A 12,471-nucleotide genomic window follows, 5' to 3' on the forward strand; every position below is an offset into this window, starting at 1 on the left:
AATTTAAAAAATTAAAAAAAAAGAATTAAATGAGACAGAGATAAGCAATAAACTTGATAAAGAGTTCAAAGTAATAAAGATGCTTACCAAACTCAGGAGAAGAGTAGAACATAAAATATAGAACACAGTGAGAACTTCAAACAGAGCTAAAGAATACAATAACTGAAATGAAAAATATGCTATAGGGAATCAAAAGCATATTAGAAAATGCTGAAGAGTGGATCTTTAATCTGGAAGACAGGGTAATGGAAATCAGCCAAGCTCAAAGATGAAAGAAAAAAGAATTTCAAAAAATGAGGATAGTTGGGGTGCCTAGGTGGATCAGTTTGTTGAGCAGCTGGCTCTTGATCTCAGCTCAGGTCATGATCTCAGGTTCATGGGGTTGAACCCTGCATCAGGCTCTGCACTCAGTGGAGAGTCTGCTTCTCTCCTTCTTCTGCTGCCCCTCCCCCTGCTCACTCTTGAGTGTACTCTCACTCTCTCTCAAAAATAATTAATTAATTTTTTTAAAAATGAGGATAGTTTAAAGGACCTCTAGAACAATCAAATAGGCTATCATTCCCATTATAGGAGTCACAGAAGAGAAAGAGAAAAAGAGGCAGAAAACTTATTTGAAGAAATAATAGCTGAAAAACTCCCTGACATGAGAAAGGTTATCCAAGTCCAGGAAGAATGGAGAGCCCCAAATAAGATGAAAACAGAGATCTACACCAAGACACAAATAACTGAAATGTCAAAAATTAAAGAGAGAATCTCAGAAGCCGCAGCATAAAGCAACATCCACAAGACTATCAGTTGATTTTCAGCAGAAAGTTTGTAGGCCCTGTGAAGGGAGTGGCATAATATATTCAAAGTGCTGAAAGGGAACAAAACCCTACAACCAAGAATACTCTTCTTGGCAAGATTATCATTTAGAATTCAAGGAGAGATAGAGTTTCCCCAATATAAAAAGGCAAAGAAGTTCATCACCATTAAACTGAGCTTACTAGAAGTGTTAAAGGGACTTCTTTAACGGAAAGAAAGACCATAACTCTCAAGAAAGAAATCCCCAGACCTTAAAAAAAAAAAAAAAAAAAAAAAAAAAGAAATCCCCAGACCCAGGTCACTTCATTTAAAAAAAATGCTATAAAATACTAACACCAACTGTACAAATCTATTCCAAAAAAATAGAAAAGGAAGGAACACTTGCCAATTCACTATATTAATTTATTATTACACCTTGATATCAAAACCAGATAAAGTCAATTTAAAAAAAAACACTACAGAGCAGTATCTCTCATGACTATTGACAGAAAAATCTTTAACAAATATTAGTGCATAGAATTCAGTGACATATAAAAATATATGTACACATGACCAAGTGTCATTTATTTTAAGGATGCAAGGTTGATTCATTCTTCACAAATCAATCTATGTAGCACCACATTAATAGGCTTTAGCCTATTAATTAATATTGATGTTTGTCTTGAACTCTTAAGTGTTGTCTGATAACCAGCCCCAGCTCCCTTCCTAGTCCAACGAGGTACTCAGAATCAGAACTGCTCTGATGACTTTGACCCTTTCTATAGATGGAGGCTGGTATTCATATCAGTCTTCAAGTCTGGGCTTCACGAGGTCAGAAATGAAGGGAGAGCTTCCTTGTTGGACTTAGACATGTGTTAGCCATTAGCCACATGGGGTTTTTGAGCATTCGAAATGCGGCTAATCCAAATCAAGATGTTCTGTAAATGTAAAATACTCACTGGATTTTGAAGATTTAGTACTAAAAAAAGAATGGAAACTCAGTAATTTTTATATTGATTGCATGTTGAAATGATAATATTTTGGACATATTGGGTTAAATAAAATCTATTAAAATTGGAAAAAAAATCACAGGATCATATCAACTAATGTAGAAAAAGTATTTGATAAAATTCCACACCTATTCATGATAAAATCTCTCAGAAAAATAAAATGAAAGAGAGGGAACATCCTCCATTTGATAAAGAAAATTACAAAAACTACATTTGACATCATTGTTAATGGTAAAAGACTGCATATTTTTCCTCTAAGATCTGGAACAAGGAAGGATGTCTGCTCTGGTGACTTATCCAACATAGTACTGGCAGTTCTATTCAGTGCAAGAAAAGGAAATAAAAGACATACAAATATAAAAGGAAAAAAATAAAGCCATCTCTACAGATGACATGACTATCTGCATAGAGTATCCCAAGGATTCTATAAAAGAACTAGAACAAAAAGAATTCATAAATGTCACAGGTTATAAGAGAAAGATAAAATATTACGATCATTTATATATCCTAACAATGAACATGTGAACACAAAAATTAAAAATCCAATGCCACTTATAGTCACTTAATATATTAGATAGTTAAGTGTATATTTATCAAAACATGTGCAGTACTGGTATGCCAAAAACCAAACAACACTGATGAAAGAAACAAAAATTTATCTAAAGGTGGAGAAACATACTAGGTTCATGGATTGCAAGACTCAACATAATAAATATGTCAGTTATCCTCAAATTGATATGCAGGTTTAATGCAAATCTTTCCAAAATTCCAGGAAGACTTTTTGTAGCTATAGGCAAAATTATTGCAAAATTTATATGGAAAGTCAAGGAACTTAAATAATTTCTTTTTGGAAAAAAAAAGAATAAAGTATGAGAAATTACTCTATCTGGTTTAAACTTATTTTAGATTTATGGTAATCAAGACTGTATGGCAGTGTTAGAAAGACAGACCCACAGATTCATGGTACAAAATAAAGAATTCAGAAGTAGACCCTTAAAAATATGCTCAACTGATTTTAGGGAAAATTGAAAATTTTCAGTAAAGATAGCCTTTTCAACAATGGTGCTGGAACAATTGGACAATGTGAGCAAAAAAGAAAAGAAAAGACAAGACCTTGACCTAGGTCTTACACCTTACACTGATCAAAATGGATCAGTCTTTAATGTAAAATATGAAACTACATACACTTTAGGGGGAAAAATAGGATAATCTTCAGGTTCTCTGTTGAGTTCTTAGATCTGACACCAAAACCACGACTCTTAAAATGAAACTGGGTAAAGTGGACTTCATTAAAATTAGTAAAGTTTGCTCTATATAAGACCCTGTTAAGAGGATAAAAAAAAGTTACAATTGTGGAAGACAATATTTGCAAGCCATGTATCTAACAAATGACTGGTCTTGAATGTATAAAGAATCCTCAAAATTCAACAGTAAAAAAAAAAAAAGAAAGAAAAAACCAAAGATATCATCGATAAAATAATTCATAAGCTGAGGTTTATCAAAAACTTCTGCTCTGCAAAAGACACTGTCAAAATAATTATAAGATAAGCCACAGATTGGGAGAAAATATTTTAAAAGATATATCTGGTAATGGGCTGTTATTCAAAATTCATAAGAAACTCTTAAAACTTAAAAATAAGAAATTGAACAACCTGAGTCAAGAAATGGGTAAAAGACCTGAACAGACACCTCACCAAAGAAGATACAAAGATGGTAAATAAGCATATGAAAAGATGCTCCACATCATAAGTCATTGGGGGAATGGCAAAATAAAATAACAATGAGATACCACCATATACCTCTTAGAATGACTAACATTCAAAACAGTGACACAATTAGATGTTGGCTAGGATATGGAGCAACAAGATCATTCATTCACTGCTGATGAAAATGCAAGATGACATAGGCACTTTGAAAGACAGCTGGTAGTTTCTTACAAAAGTAAACTCCTAATATATGATCCAGCAAACATACTCCTTGGTATTTCTTCAAATGAACTGAAAGCTCATGCTTGCACAGAAACCTTCACACAGGTATATATAGTTTTATTCCTAATTGCCAAGACTTGGAAGCAACCAAGATGCCCTTCAATAGGCAAATGAACAAACTGTGGTACACCCAGACAATGGAATGTTATTCAGTGCTAAAAAGAAATGAGCTATCAACCATAAAAAGACATGGAGGAAACTTAAATGCATATTACTAAATGAAAGAAGCCAACCTGAAAAGGCTATATACTGCATGATCCCAACTATATGATCTTCTGGAAAAGGCAAAACTATGGGGACAGTAAGAAAAAATCCATAGTGAGCAGGGAGGGAAGGCTGAATAGCAGAAGCACAGAGGACTTTAACAACAGTGAAACTACTTTGTATGATACTGTAATGTGGATACATGTCATTATACATACATTTGTCAAAAGTCAGAGTATATACCAGGTCCAAATCGTGGAGTTTTGTTCTCTATGGACTTTGGGTAATTATGATGCATCAGTGTAGGTTCACTCATTGTAACAAATGTACCACTCTTCCAGGAGATGTTGATACCGGGGGAGGTTATGTGTGTAGCATCAGGGAGGATATATGAACTTTCTGCTTGATTTTACCTAATTGAAATCATTAGGTGATTGAATCATTTGATGATTGAATCAATCATCACTGATTGAACCTAAAACTCCTCTAAAAAATAAAATCTATCAAAAAAGTAAAAATAAAAAACGTAAGACCCAAACAATCCAAATATTAAATGGGCAATTGATATGAAGTGATATTTCACCAAAGAGGACATACAGAAGACAAATAGGCAGATGAAAAAATCTGCATCATTAGCCATCATGGAAGTACAGATGAAAACCACAAAGAGATATCACCAGTATGACTAAAATAAAAAATAGTGACAATATCAAACACTGGTGAGGATACAGAGAAAATAGATTTCCCATATATTGCTGATGGGAATGTAAAACGGTACAATCACTCTGGAAGACAGTTTGGCAGTTTACAAAATAAACGTGCATCTACCATACAAACAAGCAATTGCATTCAGAGTCACTTATCTGAAAAATGCAGTCTGTAGTTTTGAAGTTGTTATCATCTAAGAAAATCGTGTAAAGGATAACTCAAAATTTTTCTATTTCCTAAGAATGCATGTGAATCTACATTTATGTCAAAAATTAAAAGACTGTATAAGCAATAAAACTATTGATGGGCTTATAATACATAAAAATGTAATCTGTATGACAAAAAAAGCATGAAGGAGGGAAGAGACAGAAGTATATTAGCTGATGCTATATATGCACTAGATAGTTTTAAATTGAGATGTTAATTGTCATCCCTAGGACAACCAAAAAGAATATAGGTGGAAGAGTCCACTAAATGAAATACAAGGAAATTAAAATGGTGTTCTGTAAACTATTTATTTCAAATGAAGGAGGGCACTACTAGAGAAATAGAGAAATAGAAGTGACATAAGAATTTGAAAGAAAAATAGCAAAATGGCAGATATAAATCCTACCTTGGCCAACATGCTAAATATTCCTGCCATAGTGACTGGTTTTAGTGATGAATACAAGACCCAGGTTGAACAAATATGGAAGTTAATATAGTCAATGACTGACAAGTACACTTTCCCACTGGCAAAGACAAAGGATGACTTGGCTAATGCTGGCCTTCATCTGGTAAGCACAAATAGAGCCAATTTAGGGATGTGGCTTGCTGACATAAGAAAATGGATAATGGGGAAAACTGAACTGATTCGTGGCTGACATTGTTGAGCTGCCAAGGCTCCCAGTATTAAAACATAAGTTACCTCTGGGTAGATAAACTAGGCAAATTTGGCCTGCAGGAGCATGGCTGTGCTATCAGATGCTCTTTCATGCACCCCTTTCTACAAATAGATCCAGTTCCATGCCTGAGAATATGGGTGGGTAAACTGAATTTGGTTCCCACTTGGCTCTGTGCCCAGGCTCCTTTGAGCTATGCACAATCTACACAACTATATACTGGACATTTGAGCCTTGCCTGAAACATGCTCATTTTCTGGAGTTTTGTTTTGTTTTAAATATAGAGTTGACACATACGATGTTACATTCGTTTCATGAACTAATATATCTTCTTTGTTGATTAACCCAAGTTGAGTAAGTCTCTTCTATTACTTGCCATCAAAAGTAACACAATTTATCATAAAATGGGATGTTACAAAGAATAGATTCTAAAATGTGGAATAGACTGAGCTGAGAGGGTAGGCTGGAAGGTAATGAGGATGATTCTAATTATCCCAAATAGGGAAGGTGGCAGCTTTTGTAGGTTAGAACTGGTTAAAATAATTCCTATTGTACTTTGGGACTCTGAACACATTTCTACCAAGGCTATAGCAGTAAGACATCTGGTTAAAAATAAATCAGGATTTTGGAGATTTTGAAAATATATTCCAGCCTTGAGTTAGGTCTTGTGTGAGTGATACAAGCTGAGGCTGCAGGAAGCCTTTCTGAAAATAGAGAGGAAATATAAAATAATAGTTGCTGTCTTACCCAACCTCTGCTGAATTGATTAATTGGTCAATTAATATGTTCCATTCTTCTGTAAAACATCCTGACTGAAGCCTGTAGTCCTCAGAACATTTGTGGCTATGAGTGCTAGCCTTAACCCACTAAACATACTTGTCTTACCAATTTAGTTTTATGGCTACCTACTTTGTCTCTTTTCCTGAACTTATTTATGCCAGTTACACTTATTGTAATTCTGTACTTAATTTCATTAAGTGTTATAGAATTACAGAAACCAATGAATTATAAATAGGACAATAGAGGGGTTTTTTTCCTATGAAAACTAAATTAATGCTTTGGAATGACTTGATAAAAGTCCATTGCTTAAAATTTGCTCTCAAACTATAAAAATTGGAGGAAATTATAAAATTTAAAAAGATTTTTCTTCTATGTACTTTTTACAAGGTTCTTGTGGAATTCTCACTCTACTTAAAAAGGAAAGTGTAAATCTTCAATGCCTCAATGCATTATGAATTAAGGTTTATATGAGAAAAACCCACACTTGAAGAAAAGACCTTGGCCTCACACCAAAGAATTAGTGAATGGATGAGTGAAAATAAGGTGTTTAAAATATTTATTATCTTTTTATATTTCCTTTTGAATTTAAATTGACCAATAAGCAGTCCTACCATGATGGTTAAGAGGCTTCTTCTGTCTGGCTTTGCTAAGAGATAATAAACTATGAAAGTGGCTACCCATAGTATCTGGTGGCCTGATAATCTGAAGCTTTTGAAAGCTGGAAAAGCTTAATTGTCCTTCACAAGCTGAGTTGGTGCCAGAGAAAACAGGAAGACGGGAATTTCCTACAAAAGCAAATAAGCTTAGTCCTGAACATCCCCACCCTCTGTATACATTTCAAACACCTTAGGTTATCAGGTGAATGGGAGAAAAAAACCAAAATTTTTAAGGAAATTGTATTTCAAAAAAAACCCAAGCCTGGTTAATAAATGATGACCTTAAAATCTGGTGTTGAGGGAAGAGATCACTCTCTCCTTGTGGGCATGCTGCTGGTGGTCATACTACAACCATGAGGCCAACAATGAGGAAGGCAGGGTACTGGAGGGCATCACTGGGCTGTAGATAATTACCCTGATTCTTCTTTTTTAATTGTATAAGCCAACAGAATTCCATTACAGTTTGGTTTTATGTTTTGTTTCCAAACAAACACAAGAGCAGCCTTTTGGTCCAGGAAATAGGGAGAAACAATGTCTAAAAGTGGATTAAAAAAAATAAATAAAATAAGTGGATTAAAAAACTCAATTAGATAAAGTACATTTCTTCTTTAGAGGAATTTTGAGAAATGCAAATTGTTTCTTTGTTTTCTTAGGTGTTTTTTTTCCCCCAGACAGTGACATTTCCAGAGATTTTTTTTTTTTTTCCAGAGATGTTTTAATGCCCCATTGATCTCTTAGTGCTCCTCAAAGGTTGGTGCCATGGTGCACCAACCATGGTGCAATTTAATTGTTCAAGTTTTTATTTTGATGCACAGTATGAGAAACAAACTTTTAAATCATCTGAATCTTATGGAAAATGAAACAGCAAATAAATTAGACCCATGTTAAAATAGAAGGTCAGTTATATGTCCAAACTTAAGGATATAAGAGCCACAGATAAACTTCGATTCCACAGTCTTCTTTGAGAGGTCGAAGTCTTTCAAACACAACTTTGCTATGAACTAACTGGTCCAGAGCTCAACAGCACATGGGAATGTTTAACAGGGGTGGTGATCAGGGACACGTTTCCTTGGTGCTGCTTTGATAATGTTGTCCACACGCAGAATCACCTCTGCTGCTTCAGCTGCACTCAAAAGAACTTGCTGCTTCACTTGGAAATTTTCTGTTATACCCAGTACTGCCATATCTCCGATGGTACCTTCCTTCATATCCAGGCCAGCAGTTCTGTTGCCTTCACTGTGGGCAGCTCGCAGCTGGGCCACCAGGTCTGCACTGTCGTAGCCTGCGTTATCAGCTATGATAGTTGGTAGCATTCTCAGTGCTTTAGCATAAGACTCCATCGCAACAGCTTCTTTGCCTGGTGTTCTACTGGCAAGCTGTGTCACAGCATGAGCCATCAGCATCTCAGAACAGCCTCCTCCATACACTGTTCTAGAATCCTTCACAGTTTGGGCAAGAACACAAAGAGCATCATGCAAAGATCTTTCTGCTTCATCTAAAATCTGTTGAGTGGCCCCACGCAGAACAATGGTACAAGCTTCACCAAGGGCTACCCCAGAAAAGTGGATAAGTTTATCTTCTCCAATCATGACCTAGTCCCAGCTGGACTTCCACTTAACCTGCCTCTGATGTTGTTATAAAGTGTGCTCTATCCAAAGGGCAGTGGATGAATTACAGCAGGACACCCAGACTACAAGCCAAATGGGCCCTTTAAAAATGTATATGGCCAAACTGAAATATTACTTTAAGTAATGCAGCAGAGAAACACTGTCAAGACACAAGGAACAATCAGGGGTGAATCTACTTGCATTGAGCAAAGGGACCGTGCAGCAGAAGAGTTCCGTGATCACAATGGTGTATGCAGGTCCCTCCTAGTGTGGAGTTCTCACCTGAACGTGAGGAAGAAAGAGTGTGCATCTGCCAATGTATACAATGTTTGTGTTGGTCCCGAACTCATCTGCACTGAGATCCATTCCTCATTCTTCCTCTGCTCTGCAGGAAGGATGAGCCCTGCAGACCTGTCCCTAGGTTGGGAATTGCCAGTGAGGACCATAGTAGGAGACAGAGGAAAGAGGGAGAAGCCAGGGTATTTCTACTGCTCCCTATCTGTCCCTGGCAACATCTGATCCAACAGTCGAGACACTTCCAGCCTTTACCCTTTGCCTCCTCAGTCTGGTCCAGGGTGGCCTCTTGGTAGTGTCAATCTATAGGTTGTGTCCCAGTCTGAAGATGGGCACTTCAGGTCTGCCTTCCCCTGGGTAACCAGTTTCCTGCATCAGGCTCACTGTTTTAAATTCTCAAGTGATTTCCTTCCCTGAGAAGACTGAGATAATATAATATGGAACTCACAGCCTTAGGACAAAGCTTCAGAAAGGTAAGCCCAAAATATACTGTCCTATTGCTCTTCCATAGCTGAAGGGTTTTAGTCTATTTGTTTCATGTTTAATAAGTGCTAGTGTTATTTCTTCCCTTTCCATTCTCAACATTTCTTCTATTTATGACTTAAAGTTACACTTGAACTTATAAATAGACTTTCTTGTTTTCTAGTTATTACATCTTGGCATAATACTTTCCAAACACCATTTTATTATGTTCCACACTTAAAAAGCCACCTGGATATTCTCCCTTTCTAGTCTTTTTGTTAAACTATCTTTAAGTCCCCTTGCATGTTTTTGTAATGTGTAACGCAGACTGTGTTACGATAGAAAAGTTTCAAAAGACTTGTGCAGCTGGGAACTTTTTGATGATTTCATTTTATAAGTCCTTTGGAATGAATGTGGGCATTAAGAGGCACAATGAATACAATATCAGTTTAACAAGATTTGAGTGGCCTTATTTTTACAGAGAAGTTAACATTTCTAGACATTGTGATTCCACCAGTGGCTTTCTCCATAATGTTTTAAAAATGGAATTTAGCAGACATATAAAATGGAAAAAAATAGAAGAGCTGTCATAAATCTTTTTTACTAAAGTGTTTTGTGATTGCTTCAGAAAGAAACAAGATGAGAAAGTCCAGGTGCTATTTGTTAAAGTATAAAGTTGATGTTTCAGCCTTATACTATCAATCTCAAAGGGATATAATGAAAGAAACTAAAGAACACGGGTCACATGTTTGATGGTAACTCACCAAAGAAATCAGGTCCATCTGGCTTTTCCACAAGACACAGGAATGTATGAAGCCAAAGCAATGAGAAGTGCACAGCATGGCAGGATTCACCAGAACCTCCCTCTGTGGCAGGTCCTAATCTGCCCCCATCCTGGACACAGTACTGCCCCATGAGGGTCATAACAGGGGAACCAGAGGGCAGACTGTGGTGGTGGATCTGCTTACTTTTATGACAACCTGCTATGGCAATCACGTCAGCCACTCGTACCACTAATGGCATCCCCTGAGAAGAGATCACTTGGCCACCTCACTTGGGCTGGGAAGGTTAAAGAGATCTCTCAAGTACTGCTTCACTTTCTGCATTCTATAAGCTGATAAACACCATGAGACTTCATTGTTGAATTGTGCCTTTGGATCGACTCTACTTCTCCACAGACAATTTTTCTTTTTAGGGTCTTTGGTTTATTAGACAACTTGCACTTCAGCCTCTGAAAACTATTTAAAGATTGTTTAATATCCTGACTTTTTAAGAGACAATATACTTTTAGAGCTTTTACGTATCACTCTATATGATCTTTCTCACTCTTTTAAAAATATATGTAATAGTCCCTCACATGGATACAGTATGTTTGTTTAAACCAGTGTCATATTGAAAAAGAAAGACTATAACACTTTCTCCCCAAGGTGTTGTTTTCCCAAAATGCAGCTTTATTTACTGAATTTCATGCCTTACTGAACTTTCTATGTACTGACTTAAGTACAGAGCTAAGTTAATTAAATACTTTTGCAAAGAAAACTATAGAATTTATTAGATACTTTGCTTGTAAACTGCCAAGTAATACATGAATCAGGTTAAATATCTGAATTGTAAATAGTACTAGAAGTTGCCTCTAATAAATATTTAGCATAGATGATGAAGAGATTTTCTAAAAGAAAACTCTAATTGCCTTCATGATATATAAATAACTATGGGTTGTTCTACACACAAAATTTCATGCGACTTACACATTAAGTTATAAACTTCAGGGTCAGTTATAGAAGTTAATTTTCTAGTTTTACTAAGAATAGGATATATTTTAAAACAAGACTCATCTGGAAAGCTAGAGATTTCACCTAGAGGTAGACTACAAGGTAAGGCCCTCCTGTACTCTCTTTCAATGCTAGTGTATCTCTGGTCCTCTAGGATGCTGGGAGAAAAGTACATCCATGGAGCTCCCTCTAACCTTGGTATGCTGGTATTATTTCAGGGGCCCAAGTTTCTACTTTGGATTTAACCTTATTTCTGGAGAGATGCTCCTGAATTCTTCTTCTGTTTGCTGTATTGGCTTCCATTTTGATCTTGCTGTCTTCTGGCCCTGGCTGATACCCTGTAATCCAAATTCAGACAATGCCTGAGTTTGACTGATAATTTGGGCAGGTAACGTCGACTGGGCTTAGGTTCCAAATAACCTGATTACAGCAATTTAGTAGGAAGAAGTAGCATCACTTATAACATACCAGCTAAATATGGTTTTACTTTACTGACAAAGTCTCAGGTTTATAGTTCTTATCAATCAGTAACTTGAGAAAACTAACTATTTGTAGTCATTTATTCTTTCAGGTCATTTACATAAATATTATCATCTCCTCCCACCCCTCTGTTTTATTTAACTCATTTTGAATAGCTGAATATGAGTTTTAAAAATATAAACTTTTGTCACCTTAAATTATATGTTGTAGAAATATTAGAAAGAATATTCGATATTATTTAAATGCCAAAGAATGTTTAAGCTGATTTAGTCAGATATTCAGTGAAATACAAAATTGCTAAGATTTTGCTGTCATCCCTTTAACTTTTGGATCAATCTTGAATCAGATGAATTTATATGTTTGTTTGGCATGTTTATTAACAAGTTCTTTGGGAAAATTCTGAGAAATATAGTTTCTAAATCATGCTGATTCTTAACTCTGAGGTTTAACCAATTTTATTTCTCAAAGTATAGGCTTGATTTTTAAGACAATTTACACATTCCTCCTCTAAATGCTTATTTAACTTGAATTTGTGAAGTCCTGGATGTTCCTGGTTTAAAAGCAATATGCAATAAAATGCAATATAAATGCTATGAAATCAAAGCAGCTCAAAAAATTGTTGATAAATCATTTTCTGTGATATGTATTCTACCACTAAGGAAAACATCCCTGTGAGATAATAAAAATGTTTATAATTTTTCAGTTTATTTCAATTTATGCAGTCAACCAATTAATCTCACATTATAAAGAAAGACCTATTAAAAAAAAAGCACTGGCAGCTATAGTTAGTGTTTTATAATTATCACAAAATGGCTTTCTGAATAACTTCACAAAAAAAATTCATAG

At 35.6% G+C, this 12,471-nt stretch overlaps 1 long non-coding RNA gene across 1 annotated transcript in view; it reads right to left on the reverse strand.

The window, feature by feature from the left end:
• The window catches only part of LOC112670279 (uncharacterized), a 96,370-nt gene that overhangs the window by 62,893 nt on the left and 21,006 nt on the right, over positions 1-12,471 (reverse strand). Inside the window, exon 2 of the long non-coding RNA XR_004813730.2 lies at positions 11,392-11,483. This is a non-coding gene — a long non-coding RNA (uncharacterized LOC112670279). The remainder of the gene's footprint in view (positions 1-11,391; positions 11,484-12,471) is intronic.

Source organism: Canis lupus, chromosome 2, assembly GCF_003254725.2.
Source record: "Canis lupus dingo isolate Sandy chromosome 2, ASM325472v2, whole genome shotgun sequence".
Lineage (NCBI taxonomy): Eukaryota > Metazoa > Chordata > Mammalia > Carnivora > Canidae > Canis > Canis lupus.